The sequence below is a fragment of the Cavia porcellus genome, unplaced genomic scaffold (genome assembly GCF_034190915.1).
Source record: "Cavia porcellus strain 051 isolate PalLab524CR breed Dunkin Hartley unplaced genomic scaffold, mCavPor4.1 scaffold_13, whole genome shotgun sequence".
Taxonomy (NCBI): domain Eukaryota; kingdom Metazoa; phylum Chordata; class Mammalia; order Rodentia; family Caviidae; genus Cavia; species Cavia porcellus.
This window is the reverse complement of record NW_026947496.1, coordinates 57,965,740-57,980,328: the sequence shown is the minus strand read 5'-3', so window position 1 is coordinate 57,980,328 and position 14,589 is coordinate 57,965,740. Positions and strand designations below refer to the sequence as shown.

Genomic DNA, 14,589 nt, shown 5'->3' with positions numbered 1-14,589 from the left:
TCCTATCTCACCTGCGTGTGCCTCCGATGCCGGATACACAGCTACAAGGTTTAACAATTTGCTTGTCCAGTTTCGGTCTTTCTTTCATGTTACTCTTTTTGTATTCCTCTGTTCTTCCTTTTGGGAAGAGTGTTCCACTGTTCCGCTATACCTCAGGATTATGTAACATGTTTTCAATTTTTAAAGAAGCTCACAGCTAAGAATTTGTTCAAAAGAGATTTGCACTGAAACCTTTAAACAATGCTGGAATTGTTGAGGTGATAAGAATTGGGATCATTGTGTTCTCTACTTTACACAGGACAGAACTATATATCAGGCAGAACTATTAATTTTAATGTGCTTATTTAGAAATTAAATGTGGTTTAAGGAGCATGTTTGCATATCAAGATGAGAAAGAATGGAATGTGGTGAAGCTTGTAGATATGTTACATATCAAGTCCACAGAAGGAAAGTAAGCATTATGTAATCAAATATGTAGCAGTAAAAAATAAAAACAAAAAATAAAAAAAAAGCTTGATTGCACCTTATAGACTGGATTAGGAAACTGTATCAGCTGGCTTCCACGTATTTCTGTATGAGTCACGGAATCATGACCTTGGGGGTCTATGTATGGTCCTCACCCCTTCTTCTCTGGCACTATCCACTGCTATGGCTCTCATGAATTGAATGAACATCTTGAAGTCCCTGTGCCTCAGAATGAATCTTGAAAAATCTCGAGCCCAGTTAAACCTCTTTATACATTGTGGATTTTAGGTTCCCAACCAAAGGAAAACTATTAAAATAAATATCAATTAAGTTGTTAATGTACAGAGTTAGCTCATTTTATTTAATCTTCATAATGACCTTCGGAAGATATTGCTTTTTCTAGCTTACAGACAAGGGAATTGATGTTCTGCAAATCTAAGAATCCATGTTCTAAGAAACTTAAAATAATGATTAAACAAAGAGTTTTATTGAGCAGTTTTTTTACTCTGGAATTTATCGGCAGTATCTTGCCTAATTCTCACAGTCATCCTATAAGTTGAGCATTATTAGCTACCTTAACAGATAAGGAAACCAATAAATTCCCCACACACTCCTATGGCCAGTATTTGCACCCAAATACTCCTGTTCAAAACTTGTATAAGGTGTCCTGATTTAGCAGCATAATTTCCATCATAGGAGCCAAGAACAAGCTTTACCTACAGCCCTGAAGTTTAGACACAGTCTGCTCCTGCTTTGTCATTTTAAAAGTCAAGGAGCTGCCTTCTAGAGCCTGAAGTTGCAAAGCTTATCAGTTAGACTGTGATTGCAAATCAATAAAATTAACTGAACTATTTAAAGAAAACTTTAAAAATTATTTTTAAAATCTTACTCATAGTCTTATAGATTCATTCATTCATTTACCAATTAATCAGGTATTTCTGGACAAATATCCAAATTTTTATTTTTTGTGGAGTTGTGCAAATATAGCATGGAGGTGCTATATTTTTATAAACATAGAAGAAAATACCCCAGCTCCCAGGGCAGTGAGAGGTCACCAGTTGACCTCTGCTTCTTTCAGGAAGCACTGTGGAGAAAGGAACAATTCAAGCTTGAGGAAAAAAGGATCCACAAAGTGCTATTTGTATTTTGCCATTTGGTGTTTATATTCAGTAAAACACTTCCTTGAAATTGATACCAGAGCTGTCATTTATCCACTTTGCCATTATCACATTGGAATCCCTTGGGTCCACTTCAAATGCAGGGAGATACACCTGCAGGAGCTGAATAGATTTCCTCAACAAAGCTGCCCCATTGCCTCACATTTAAAAATACTTTGATCGACCTATTTCTTTATGACATAAAGCTAGAAGCACCAGCAGAAGCTGTTGTAAAGAAAGGTCAGGTATTATGGCCAAATATGCTGATTCTTAAAAAAGAAGCAAACGAAAGGAAGTGTTTCCTATCCTTTTAGAAGATTTACAAGTGATGGGAGGATTAATGTTTCCTTACTCAGGCAGTTATCTTGGAACAGGTGCTCCCAATTAATTTCTATCCACCACATTCAATTTATTGTCAGATAATTTAAAAATAACCTGATGGAGCCTTCCTATGCCAGTGTAGTAATGACAAATGATGTTGTAAAATAGTGCTAAGGAATATTTGGTTAAAAATGAATTGTGTATTCTCTGGTATATATTTTAATGAATAGTATTGTTGTTTTGGAATTTAAAGGTAATTCACACGAACAAAAAGAAATAACAAAAATAGATATATTTATTAGATAAAATTCACAAGTTATAGAAAAATATTTAAAATATGCAGAAATATAGAAATGCTTTATTTCCATTCTATTTTGAATTCGTCTGTATTGACACAGATATAGCCAAAATTATATGGCGTTTTAAGAATTACTAACACAATTATTAAAAAGGTAATTAGTGAAGTAATAATTATAGTCATTGTGAAACAACTGGAAAAAATTACAAAAAAATCGGCATTACATTTTTGGTAACACAGTATTTTATCTGATGCATGTTATTTCTGTTTGCTTTACAATATAAATAATTGTATTTGTGTGTTAACCGATTTTTTGTGCTTGTTATGGAGCCTGTATGCTTTTGGGAGGAACTTTAAATATCATGTAATTGAATTTCTTCCCATTTCCTTTCTCATTAGGAAAACTGGAGAGATCAGCCCCTTAACAAAGATTTGACTGAGATATAAAAGAGACAATTATGTAGTCTATTACCAATTCTGATGGACCTTATGGTATTTAAATGAACAAGGCTCTCTTTGTCATTTCATTAACATGATTCCTTTTCAGAGAATGAGCAGTTCTCATCTACTTCCTCCATTTTGGACAAACAACCCAATTTTTTCAAACTCATTTGAAAGGACAGTCAGTGGTTGCTGGTCTCCCTAATTGGTTGAGGCTGAGAGTGGACTCTGAGTGTACCTAATCCCATGGCTATCTCAGGCTACTCTAGCATGAGATGTCCTATGTTTTGGTGGAATAATTAGGGATCGAAAAGTACAGAACACAATGACCATTCTTGATTTATAATTTCATGGCATTTGTTTCTTCTCTCTCTCTTTTATTCATTTTTAGGAAATAAATTGTGCAACCTTTGTGATCAGAGCACTTTGTTCTGAAAGGGTTCAGATTCAAAGTGCTGAAATTCTTCATTTGAAGTTAATCCATTACAAAGATTTTAGTGTAGTACACTGTTTTTCATTGTTTCCTTTTGAATGTAATTTTATTTATTTTTTATTTATGAGGAAAAAAAAGACACAGAAAAGAAAAACAAAAAAGCAAAAGAGACCAACAACAACAACAAGAAATCCAAAACAATAACAATATGTTTTCAAAACTAGACAATAGGTATTTAACAATGGTTATAAAGGTTGCTTGGATTGTCAGATATAGACAAGCAAAATTGATCTAATCATATGAATATTAACTGTTCTTTTCCAAGAAGTGTAGAATTAGTAGTACAGTCATCTTAGGAAACTAATTTTATACATTATATAGTTTTATTGATTAAAATGCGTGCACTCAACCTGTCCACATTTAAAAACCTGGATAACGATAAATAAAAATAATGAATCCATATGAACAATGAATTTTACTTTGCAATGCTTTAAGAACCATTTATGTACAGTAGTATATATATATATATATATATATATATATATATATATATCTCCTTTGATTACTTACCATAAGGTGAAATTATAAAACTTTGGATGATTTCTTATTCAACTGAAGTCTCAGGAGTAAGCGTCCCATTGTACATTAAATATTTGTACTGTATATATAAAATACTACTGAGAATAAAACATTGAACTATATCATTTGAGTCTTCTCTGCTAGTATGTCTTTTCTAAGAATAAAAAGAAAGAAATAAACACAGGGTACATTCATTCCATTATTTAAAACAAGGACCTAATACTTATGTAATTAAGTTATTGAAAAACAGTAAATGTGGGAACAAATCTTTAATGTCCTGTTGAAGAAATATCTTTGTAACTGTTTGAGATTACCCAAGTTTCGCGGCTATTTCATCCTCTATCATCCAAAATGTTACTTCATCTACTATCCATTTGCTATCTTAAATAAACTGGTAGAAACTTTATCTAAGCTGAATCCTATTCATCGTTTCAATAGAAATGGGTGTACATTTTGGGGATCTGAAGCTTACATAGGTTTGTGAGTCTTTTTCTAGGAACAAAATGAACCCACAAATTTACTGGATATAGTAAAAGCAATTATTGATTAAGAATGAGAAAATAAACCACAGCCAGTCACTACAGGCTTCAGATTTGTGGCATTCTTCTTCAAAATCTTCTTAGGCAATTTAAGAGAAATTCATAAGCAAAAATGTTGCCTAATTGCATCCCAGATTTTCCTCCCCAAATTTAATACCTTTTCTAAGTACTGTAAGAGCTTTGTTTGAGTCAGACTCTTTACAGCAGGAAATCTGAATGCCGCCTCTTTTTATGTTTAATTTCCAGCACACGTCTTGTCATATAGCATACATGGAATAAATATTTATAGTAACAACAAATAACTGTATAGTGGCTCCCCTGTGTGAGACTGTGTTTGTAGCATTTCACATATTTTCAACATGATGCAGCTAATATTTTTACGGACAATATACAGAAGAGAAAACTAAAAAGTAGAGGTTTATATCTTCTCTGTCACCTACCACCTACTTGTAGTTGGAGCTGCGTTTCAAAGACTGTGGAAATGCAGTCTGTGCGCTTAAATATATGCAACACTTCAAAAAGGAATGCTGCAGGAATACTTTCCTCATCTTTTGCTTTTAGTAACATCTGAACTCTAAGCCTCAAGGCATAGTTTGTTACAATGGCCTGCACCTTAAGAATTGATAATCCAATTTGTGGACTTTTGAAGACTTGAAGCCTCTTCACCCCCCTACAGCGTCTTGCCTACAGGAAGCATTTACAAGCTTGTTAGCACCTCCCCAGAGAGGGCAGTGGGAGGGAGCTCCTGTTACCACCATTGTTCTCCAGACCCTCCAGTTATCAGTAAAGCTGCTGGAGACTGAGGAAGCTAATTGTACAGCAGTGTCAGAACTGCAGAGTCCAGGTGGGTGGCAACTCTTTATTATCGACATTTAGCCTTTTCACCCCTGAAGGTGAATCATCCAGACCAATCTTCTCTTTGGAAAGATGTGAAGTACACAAGGAGAAGGATGTAATGTTTCCTCAGCCAAGTAAGAGACATTAAAGATGGAAAGTGACAGAATAAAAACTATATTTAAGGGAGATTAGAAACAAATTGCAGAAGAGGAGAAAATGAGGAACAAGGAGATGAGCAAAGGACAAACTAGTCCCACTTGGTAGCAGCTTTCCATGAGGACCCTTCTGATAGAAACAGGCCAGTCAGTTTCAAAATTTCACTTTATGATAATAATTTACTGAAAAAAAATATATGTATTTGTCTTTTTGATACAGGGTCTTACTATGCAGTTCAGGCTGGCCTTGAGCTCACTTTGTAGTCCAAACTGGTCTGGAATTTGCAAGATCCTTCTACCTCAGCCTCCCAAGTGCTGGATTATGGGCGTGTGCCACCACATCCAGCTAGATTTTGTTTTTCTGAAGCTCAATTTACTTAAATTTATGAGGAAAAAAATCTTGCTTTAGTTTTGAAGATAAAATATGCCTATATAAAATGTGAATCAAAATGATAATCTATACTTCTGTTTCATAGTCAAGAACAAAGTTTACCAGATTTCCCTACAGCAAGGTTTATTTTTGTTATGCAGAATTTTCTTTTGGTAATAGTGCGCTATAATACGCCACAGGATAGTTTTGTTGCAGTCATAGGCATCTAAAAACGAAAAGCTTCTCTACTTCAGAGATGGCTTTTGTGATTCTGTAATCCAGACTGTATATGTTTTATGCAACATTAATCTGCCTTGTTTTCCTCAGATGAGAGGTTTTATATGTCATTTCTAGGAAAATTGGTGACCATAACTGCATAATGAAGTTGAGTTCCTAGTAGTTTAAGGATTGCATTTCTGACATATTTTAAAGATTTCAAGGAGCCTGGCAGAAATGAGCAGAATTATTTTGCAGTAAAATTTCATTCATTTAGAAGGAACTCATTTGGAGTTTATGGTCATGTGGAAATCACCAGAGTAACCCTTAGCAGGGCATTACCTACTCTGTAGACCTGCATGAACCCATTGAGGAAAATAAACTATTTTAAAGCTTCTGTTATCACTTCACAGGTACCATTTTGAATGCCAATAAATGAATTAAAATAATAATTAGCCACCCTCTTAAACAGGTTTCTGGAAATTTGCTTGTAGTGTTACCAGCTTAGGTAAGTTTGTTTATGACTTAAAATGCCACTTCTATTTAATTCACCCTGCTTGATGCCTTCTTTATTTTGAATCCAGATATTTTACTCATCTAAAATTTAAAACGTTCTTTTGCAAATAGCCAACATCATTAGAAATGATGCACTGACTATTTTTCTAATAGGACCCTTTTGTGGACCTAAAGAATAATTTTTTCTACTATTCACTTTCTTAGTGTTCAAGCTAAGTTGTGTTTTGGAACTTCTTCACTTTCCTTTTCCTCTATTTTCAGGGTCATGTTGGACATGGCATCCTCTTTTGATAGTACACCTGGAACTTAGTAACCACACATTGTTTTTCTTGAAAAAATAAATGAATGGATGATTAAATAAGTGATTCAGATTTTTATATGTTGTACCTTAAATTTGATATCAAAAAATTTTGAGATTACAGAATCATTTGGTCAAGAAGCTCCTGACATGTGAGTCTATCTACACAGAAAGGAGGTAGGGAGCAGCAAGGGTTGACTCAGGCAGAGACGTGGAGCAGTGCATGAGGGCACTGAGCAGGACCTGGAATGCTGTAGAGGCAGGAGGGGCAAGGAGCCAACAAATAGGGGCTGGGTATTTAGCTCAGCAGCAGAATAAGCGCCTGCCTTGCAAGCAGGCAGTAGTGAGTTCAATCCCCGGTACCAGTAAAAATGAAAAAGACAAAAAAAAAAAAAAAAAAAAAGTAATACCGGGGGATATCTCCATGTGTGAGGTACTGGCCATTACTTAGGGTTAGGGTCTGTGCAGCTTTTTACTCAGTTCTTAATCTCAAAAGTCTGGAAACACTGCTTTTTGACAATGCTGCGTGGAGAGTATTATAGAGCCTGAAATTCTACAGATGCTTATTAAATGGGACTAGTTGAAGATAAAAATGTTAAAGTGAAAAAAGTTAAAGTAGGCTAGAAAAAAGAAGAGAAAAGCCCAGGTAAAGGGCCCATGAATGTAAAAAACAGCCAGTCCACCTTTCTCTCTGCCTTATCAGTAACACTGATTGTGTCTAACCTCACCCAGAAAATTGTGATGATCAAGCATGCTATGCAATTTTACTGCTGGATCTTCTAATATAATTGTTCACTGAACTTTCCAGGCCTAAAGTTGAAGAATGAAATTTGAGTGGGAGGTTTTATGGATCTTAAAGAATTGAGGTTAACATGATACAAGGTCAAAATCACAGCAATAACTATAAAAGAATCGGCTGTAATTTTGGATGCGCACAAAAATTACACTACTAATATATTGTTATTCTTCTTCTGGTAAGATAATCTGTTTCAGCAGAGATAAAGTAGTAAGAGCAATGAAGTAAGTGAATAATTTTCTTTTAATGAAATATTTTGTTCTTATTTTTACATTTGATTATGACATCAAGCTGCTAAGTCTCAGGGTGAGAAAAGTGATTAGAAGTCTATGGACATTCTAGTTTTTCCGGTTACACCCAAGGCTTTATAACCATACAAGTGAGGGAAAAATAATCACTGCATACTTTCATAGTCAAAGTATGTTCTGCGTATAATAACTTAGTCAAGTATCAGTTGGCTTGAAGAGAATTTGGAAAACATGTAGATCTGGGAGGTATCCTCCCCGAAACTTCTCCTGTAGCAAAGATAATACTCTCAGATTGGTTGTAGGATAGAGGAAGGATGAGGAAATAAATGAAATGCAGTGTAGATTAAGCCAGGTACAGTAGCTCATTCCTGTCATCTCGGTAATCTGGGAGGTTGAAGAAGAGGATTAAAAACCTGAGCCTACCTGGACAATTTAGCAATTTATGTAGATCCGTTCTCAAAATTTAAACAGTAGGTGGTCGTATAAAGATCTAGTTCAGTCCAAAGGCCTTGGTTTTAATTCTCAACACCACAGGGGAGAAAAAAGAATGGACTAGTCACAATGTGGTAAAAACATTTACTGATATCTCCTGAACCATGATTGGAGCTCTGAGAGAAGAGCCCATGTATCAAGAACAAGTCAAGTCACTACCTGAGGCTTCTTGTTGAACAATCCTAATTTGCCTTGGTTTTAACATTGTGAATTAATAAACACAGTTTGTCAGTGTGTTTGTCCAAAGAATAGTTCATATTTGTATTGAATATGAGTTAAAAAGGGAACTAGCAGGGTTCTTTTTTGGAATGATTGTAATTTCAAATTCTGTGATTTCTAGAAGCATTTTATCTTTCAAGATGCCAATAGAATGGAACATTACTTAACAAAACAAATGATATTAGAAATTTTTATGTAGTCTACATGCTTCTAAGGTCAGTAGTTTTAGTGCTTCTCTTTTATATCATAAAGTTTATTATTCAGGTAACCTGGAATTGAAGTATTTTATTTCTTATTAAGGAAATAAAAAAATCAAATATATTAACATTCTTTTTTTTTTTTTTTTTTTTGTATTGGTACTGGGGATCGAATTCAAGACCGTCTGCTTGCAAGGCAGGTGTTTATGCCACTGAGCTAAATGCCCAGCCCCTATTAACATTCGTATAACCAGAAATTATTGAAGAAACTATCATTTTTTAAAGTTTCCATCTTGAAAGTTCTGAGGTATTTAGTAGGCCTTTATGGCAAATCTACTATATAACGTAGTGGTATGTGGAATATAGCACAAAAGGAAGCTAGACCAACAGAGAAAGAGGGAGAGAGAGAGAGAGAAAGAGAGAGAGAGAGAGAGAGAGAGAGAGAGAGAGAGAGAGAGAGAGAGAGACAGACAGAGAGACAGAGAGACAGAGACAGACAGAGAGAACCTACTATATAACTTGGCTTCTACCTACATAACATACCAAAATTTTATAGTTGTTCATAAGGTGTAATGAGTAAATTGTTATGAAGCTCAGGAGATAAATCCTGGTTATCTTGTTGGTGAAGAAGGATTTGCTGTTTCTTATATACATGGTTAAGGTGCAATGTTAGTTGATCGGTGAACTCAATCCTGGGTGCACTTGGGTGGGTCACGGAGGTGTGGCTCTGGGGTCTCTGTCTGGTCCTTCACCCCTTCTGCTCTGGCACTGTTCCCTTACTGTTTCCCAGGCATCATTATCTAAGTATGTTTTTGTATTCCACCGTTCTACCATGATGTTTCTGCCTTGGAGCCAAGAAACTGAGAAATAAATCTCTAAAACCATGACAAGACATATTAAACCTCTCCTTTTTAATTTATGATGTTAGAAATTGTACCAATGATGGGAAAACTAACTAATGCATTATCTTTATGCACTCACACATACATACAAACACAATTTGAAATTTCCCTATCTACCAAAACACCACAAATATACATACACACACACACATATACACATACTTGCACTAGTTTGTGCACACATAACATGTATGAATACACCACAATCCACATCTCACACACCTGCACGTTTACCAGTACATACTGTACAAAGCATCCCTATATATGTGCATGTACATGCATGTATACTTCACACAGACAAACACACACACACACACACTCATAAATGTAAACCTCATGCACATAATGCACACATGAATGTACATAAGGACACAAGATAACAATGCCAAAATAAGATAGACATAGTGGCTAAGCACACATCCTAAAGTATGCTCACATACACTCACGTGCAAGTGTGCACACAAATACAGAGACTCAGATGTACAAACAGTAATCAGAAGGCTCTTGAGAAATTAAAGGTATCTAAATTAAGACATTTGAGGATTTTAAGTTATAAAGAAGAGCAGTGAAGAAAGAAAAAGGGAATCCATACAAGAAAAATGGTATAAGCCTGTTTTTAGGTTCCTGAGATCTTCCCTTTGCAGAATGGAGCTTGCCATTGTCACTTAAAAAGCACCCTGTATTAATGCCGTACCAAGTTATGATAGGTGTGTCTAACTCCAAAACATGCAGCTTAATCCTTTAAATACACAGTGCAGTTTCTAGCTGAGCTGAGCAAATGATCAGTTTGCTGGGAACTGTAAACAGTAGGCAGTTGACTAACATTTAAACGTGAATTACAGGACCACTCCCTTAAATCCATTTCAGTATTTCGGTTCATCAACAAGAAGGGGATATGAAATTAAAATAGAGATGTCCTCACTTGTAATTTTATTTAATTAATCATCATAGATAGAGCCTTGGCAGTGACAAGGGTCCCACCATTTATATATGAGTCACTAGCATTTTAAACATGGTTGTACACATGGGAGCCTGAGATGCACACTTGTGTTCTTTGTTAAACATACAGCAAAATATAGTCTGAAGACGCCAAAAATGTTGTTTGCAGTATTAACAACAGTAAGTTAGGAAGGAAAAAAATCCTCAAAGCTCCATCTTGTGACACGTTAATGGTTTTTGTCTGTGAAGAAAAACCTCGCCATTCTGTAGGTATGTTAGTACAAAGAATAATTTCTTACTGCCCTCTTGTGGTAATCTTGGTGAACAATTTTCTGATCAAGGAACAGTTTTACTATTTTTAAGAAATTATGAGCCTCTATAAATGTTCTAGGGTAAGCACAAGAAATGTTTCATATTTGACAGTTTTTGACTGACAAAAACATTATCATCTTATTATATGGCTATAAGTAATCTCCTTATTGTACACGTATGTCTAAGTCCATGGATAATTCATATAATGTGTACTTGGACTTATTATTATTTTGGTACTGGGGATCGAGCTTGCAACCTCACAGTTGCCAGGCAGTGCTTATGCTGCTGAGCTAAATCCCCGGGCTTGGATTTATTATTCCAAAATAGTTTTTGTTTGCAATTGACGAGAATTATATCTCACTCTTTCTATACACATTATTGCCATCTTAAGGATTGAACTAAATAATTTACCACTGAGAGACATCCTTACACCTTTTATTTTAGGCAATATTTCATTAAGTTACTAAATATCCCAGACTGACTTGAACATCTCATCTGAGTTCCGGGGCTCTGGGTTTACTTTACCATTCCCAGACACTCTCCATATTTAGATTACTCTTTATTCGCATAACCTTCTTCTTTTTTAAACATGATCTTCTGAATCCATTAAAGTTAGTTCTATTCCTGGAGTTACACATGATTTCTTTTTTCCTGTGTTCCTCACCTCATGGAAACATACTTAGAATCTGTGTTTCTTTCATTATTCAGAGAAATATAACTTGCTTGGAGAGATGTAACCTCTTTGAGTCTGTGTTTTCTTTATATTATAACATCAACTACTGGAACCTGATAAATTCATCAGTGTGTACTATCTTAGCTCCTAATTCTATAATCATGAATTGTGGGACAGATTATCCGACTACCTATCTGCCTACCTATTTATCTATCTATGTTTCTATCTACCTATCTATCAGAGGCAGAACAAGAATCTCCAAAGATGGTGATACAGTAATTCACTAAAACTGTAAATATATATGGCAAGAATTACCTACCTATGCTAATAAACTGATTTAAAATGGGAAATTTGTCATGGATTATCAAAATTGACCCAATACTATCACTTTTATTCTCCTTAAAATGTTTAGAGAAACAACAGAAAGAAAACTCAAGACTGTGCCTTGAGAAGTATGTAACCCAACCATGCTGCTTTAGAAGATGAGGGCTATGAGCCTATGATTGTGGGTGAAAAAGAAACAATATAGCATTCCTCGCTGCATTGAGAAAAAAATACAGTCCTACAACCACCTTTATTTTATTTTATTTTATTTTATTGTAGTTACTGATAATTAAACTCAGGGCCTCTCACTTGCCAGGCCTGACCTTGATTTCAGTCCAGTGAGAACAATTTCATAGTTGTCCTGCAGAATGAAACCTTAAAAACATGCACTGTTTAGGCCACTGGATTTGTGGTAATGTGTTGCAGGAGAAATAGAAAACTGATTATCTGTGATTCAGAAGAGTTAACAAATGGAATAGATGAAAACATTTGCCACATATCCATCAGCAAAAAAAAAAAAATGAATGTTTGTGCCTTTTGAAAACTGGTACATTGAAACTCTTATTCAAATGTGATGATATTTGAGGTTTAGCCATTGTTTTTTTTTAATTTTAATTTTAAAATAGGTAAAATTAAACACAACAAAGCAAAACAAAATAGGACATAAGAAAGCAATGTAAGAGATATAAATTTCAAAGCGAGGTGACCTGAGATCTTCACTATCTATCATATTGTTTCTTGTTTTCTTCCAAATAGTGGTCCATGTCTTCACAAACAGAGAATTCATACAAAACAACATAATGTAAAACTGATCCAAACAGAATGAGGAAGGCGTTTTAGGTCTTCAAAACCAGACAATAGGGAAGTCAGTAATGGCTTGTCGTAGACACTTTCTCTTCAAAATAGCTGTCCATACTTTCATGTATATTGAAGTTCAACAAAATAAAACAGGTTGGGGGAGGAGCTGCTTGGTTTCGTGGCGCTCCAGGTCCCAGCATGGCGTGGGTCCCAGTAAAAGTCAGAAGCTCCTGTCCTCGGGCGCCACAGCCTGCCACACTCACAGCCATTCACAGGGGGTGTGGAGGTTGCTTGAAGCTGTTTCTTTCTAATTAATTGACCATTTCACTGCCCAAGTTCTGAAATGGCCAATAGACCACAGAAAGACTTCTCTTTGGTCCCTGCTTGAAACCAACAGCGTCAGGAAGCTGCTGGCCTTGATTCAGGGCCAGGAGGTTTGGCCTTTGGTTGGAGATAAGATCATGAAGACTGAGTCTTCAAAACTGGATAAGCGCCTTTATAGAAAATGTCCATGAAGACAGCTAGCTCTTTCTGGCCATGTGAAGACACAACACAAAGCTAACTATCTGCAGTCTGGAAGGGGCTCTCACAAGAGTGTGATTACACTAGCATTCTGATTTTGAACTTCCAGGACCATAAGAAATGTGTGTTGTTTAAGCCACTGTGTCAATGGTAATTTATTAGAAAAGACCAGAGCAATCAAAATGCCATAATAGACTCATTGAATGAGGCTCTCCAAATTAGGATCAAAAAAGACAGATTGAAAGAGAAAAGCAAATGTCTTACTACCTCAGATGGTGCATAGTACTTGGGAGAAACCTCCATGCTGAGTAACTCAAAGGAGGGGCTAACACTATAAATAAAGTGTGACCAAAAAAGACAAAGAATACATTTTTAAAAACTTATTAGAGTAAAAAGCACATTACCATTAATCCCCCTCAAAATACACTTCCTTATTTCAAACACACCCTATCATTCCTGCCACTCTGGGGAGTAGTTCTGGAGGTCTCTTTCATGAGTGTCTTTAACTGTGCTCTGTAGTTGTTGGGCTGTCCTGAATTAACTCAAGACAGTAACTTTCATGGTCATTTTGATTTTGGAGATTGAACCAGAAGTCACTTGGCGCCAGATCCAGTTAATAATGTGGACAGGGACACATCATAATATTTTTATGAGCCTACCTTTCCATTAGTTGACTCTCAGCAGTAGCATTCAGCATTTTTGACCCTAACTCAGAGACATTAGAAAAAGAGGCCTTAGAAAAAGTGGCAGGACTGATGCGATGAGTGTGTTTGAAGTGCAGAGCAGTATTTTGAGGAGGCTTAAAGGAAATGTGCTTTTGTACTGTAATAATTTTAAACATTTAAGTATTTACCATATGTTTCACTCATCCTTCCTACATAGAAACTTAGCAAAGAATAATACATTTGTCGAGAAGTAACAAGACGAAGGAAAAGGTCATTGCCACGACTATGAACTGTGAAGAAGGAAACGTGAGTGTGTGAGGCAGGGGTCCTAACAAGGTAAAGATAGTGCAGAAAGTGAGCTTCTTAGAAGAGCACTTCTGTCAGGGACCTCAGAAGAAATGCAAAGCTCAGAAACCAGCTTCAGCTCCTGCCACTCTCCCAGGACACTCTAGACTGAATTTTAGACTTCTATCTTTTCTAATAGAAAACAAATTTTTAGATCTCTAATTTTAGCTCTAACATAAAAATTCTTGACTATTATACCCAACCTAAAAAAAAAAAAGAAAATCTAAACAAACTGAAAAACAAACTCACATGTTTGGACTTAGTTCCAGCCACAGGTGTGCAACAAAGATCTGCCTACCTGAAACTGAAACTGCCTACCTGAAACTGCCAAAAAATGGGGAAACTTACACAAGAATGTAGATGAATTGGCTGAGGAATTAACTCAGCAGCTCAAGCAATTGCCTAGTTAAATGTGAGGTTGTAAGTTTGATTTCTGTTACCAAAAGGAGGCTAGGTATACACCAACAGGAGAGTGAAAAACTTGTGAAACAAAATATGACCAGCCCCTTTCCCTGGGGTCCTTTAGTGGGCT

At 35.8% G+C, this 14,589-nt stretch overlaps 1 non-coding gene across 1 annotated transcript; it reads right to left on the bottom strand.

Moving 5' to 3' along the window:
• Positions 1-12,820: 12,820 nt before the first annotated feature.
• On the bottom strand, positions 12,821-12,956 carry LOC111757932 (small nucleolar RNA SNORA2/SNORA34 family). Its single transcript, XR_002792179.1, has one exon. It is a non-coding gene; the product is annotated as a small nucleolar RNA SNORA2/SNORA34 family (small nucleolar RNA).
• Positions 12,957-14,589: the final 1,633 nt, after the last annotated feature.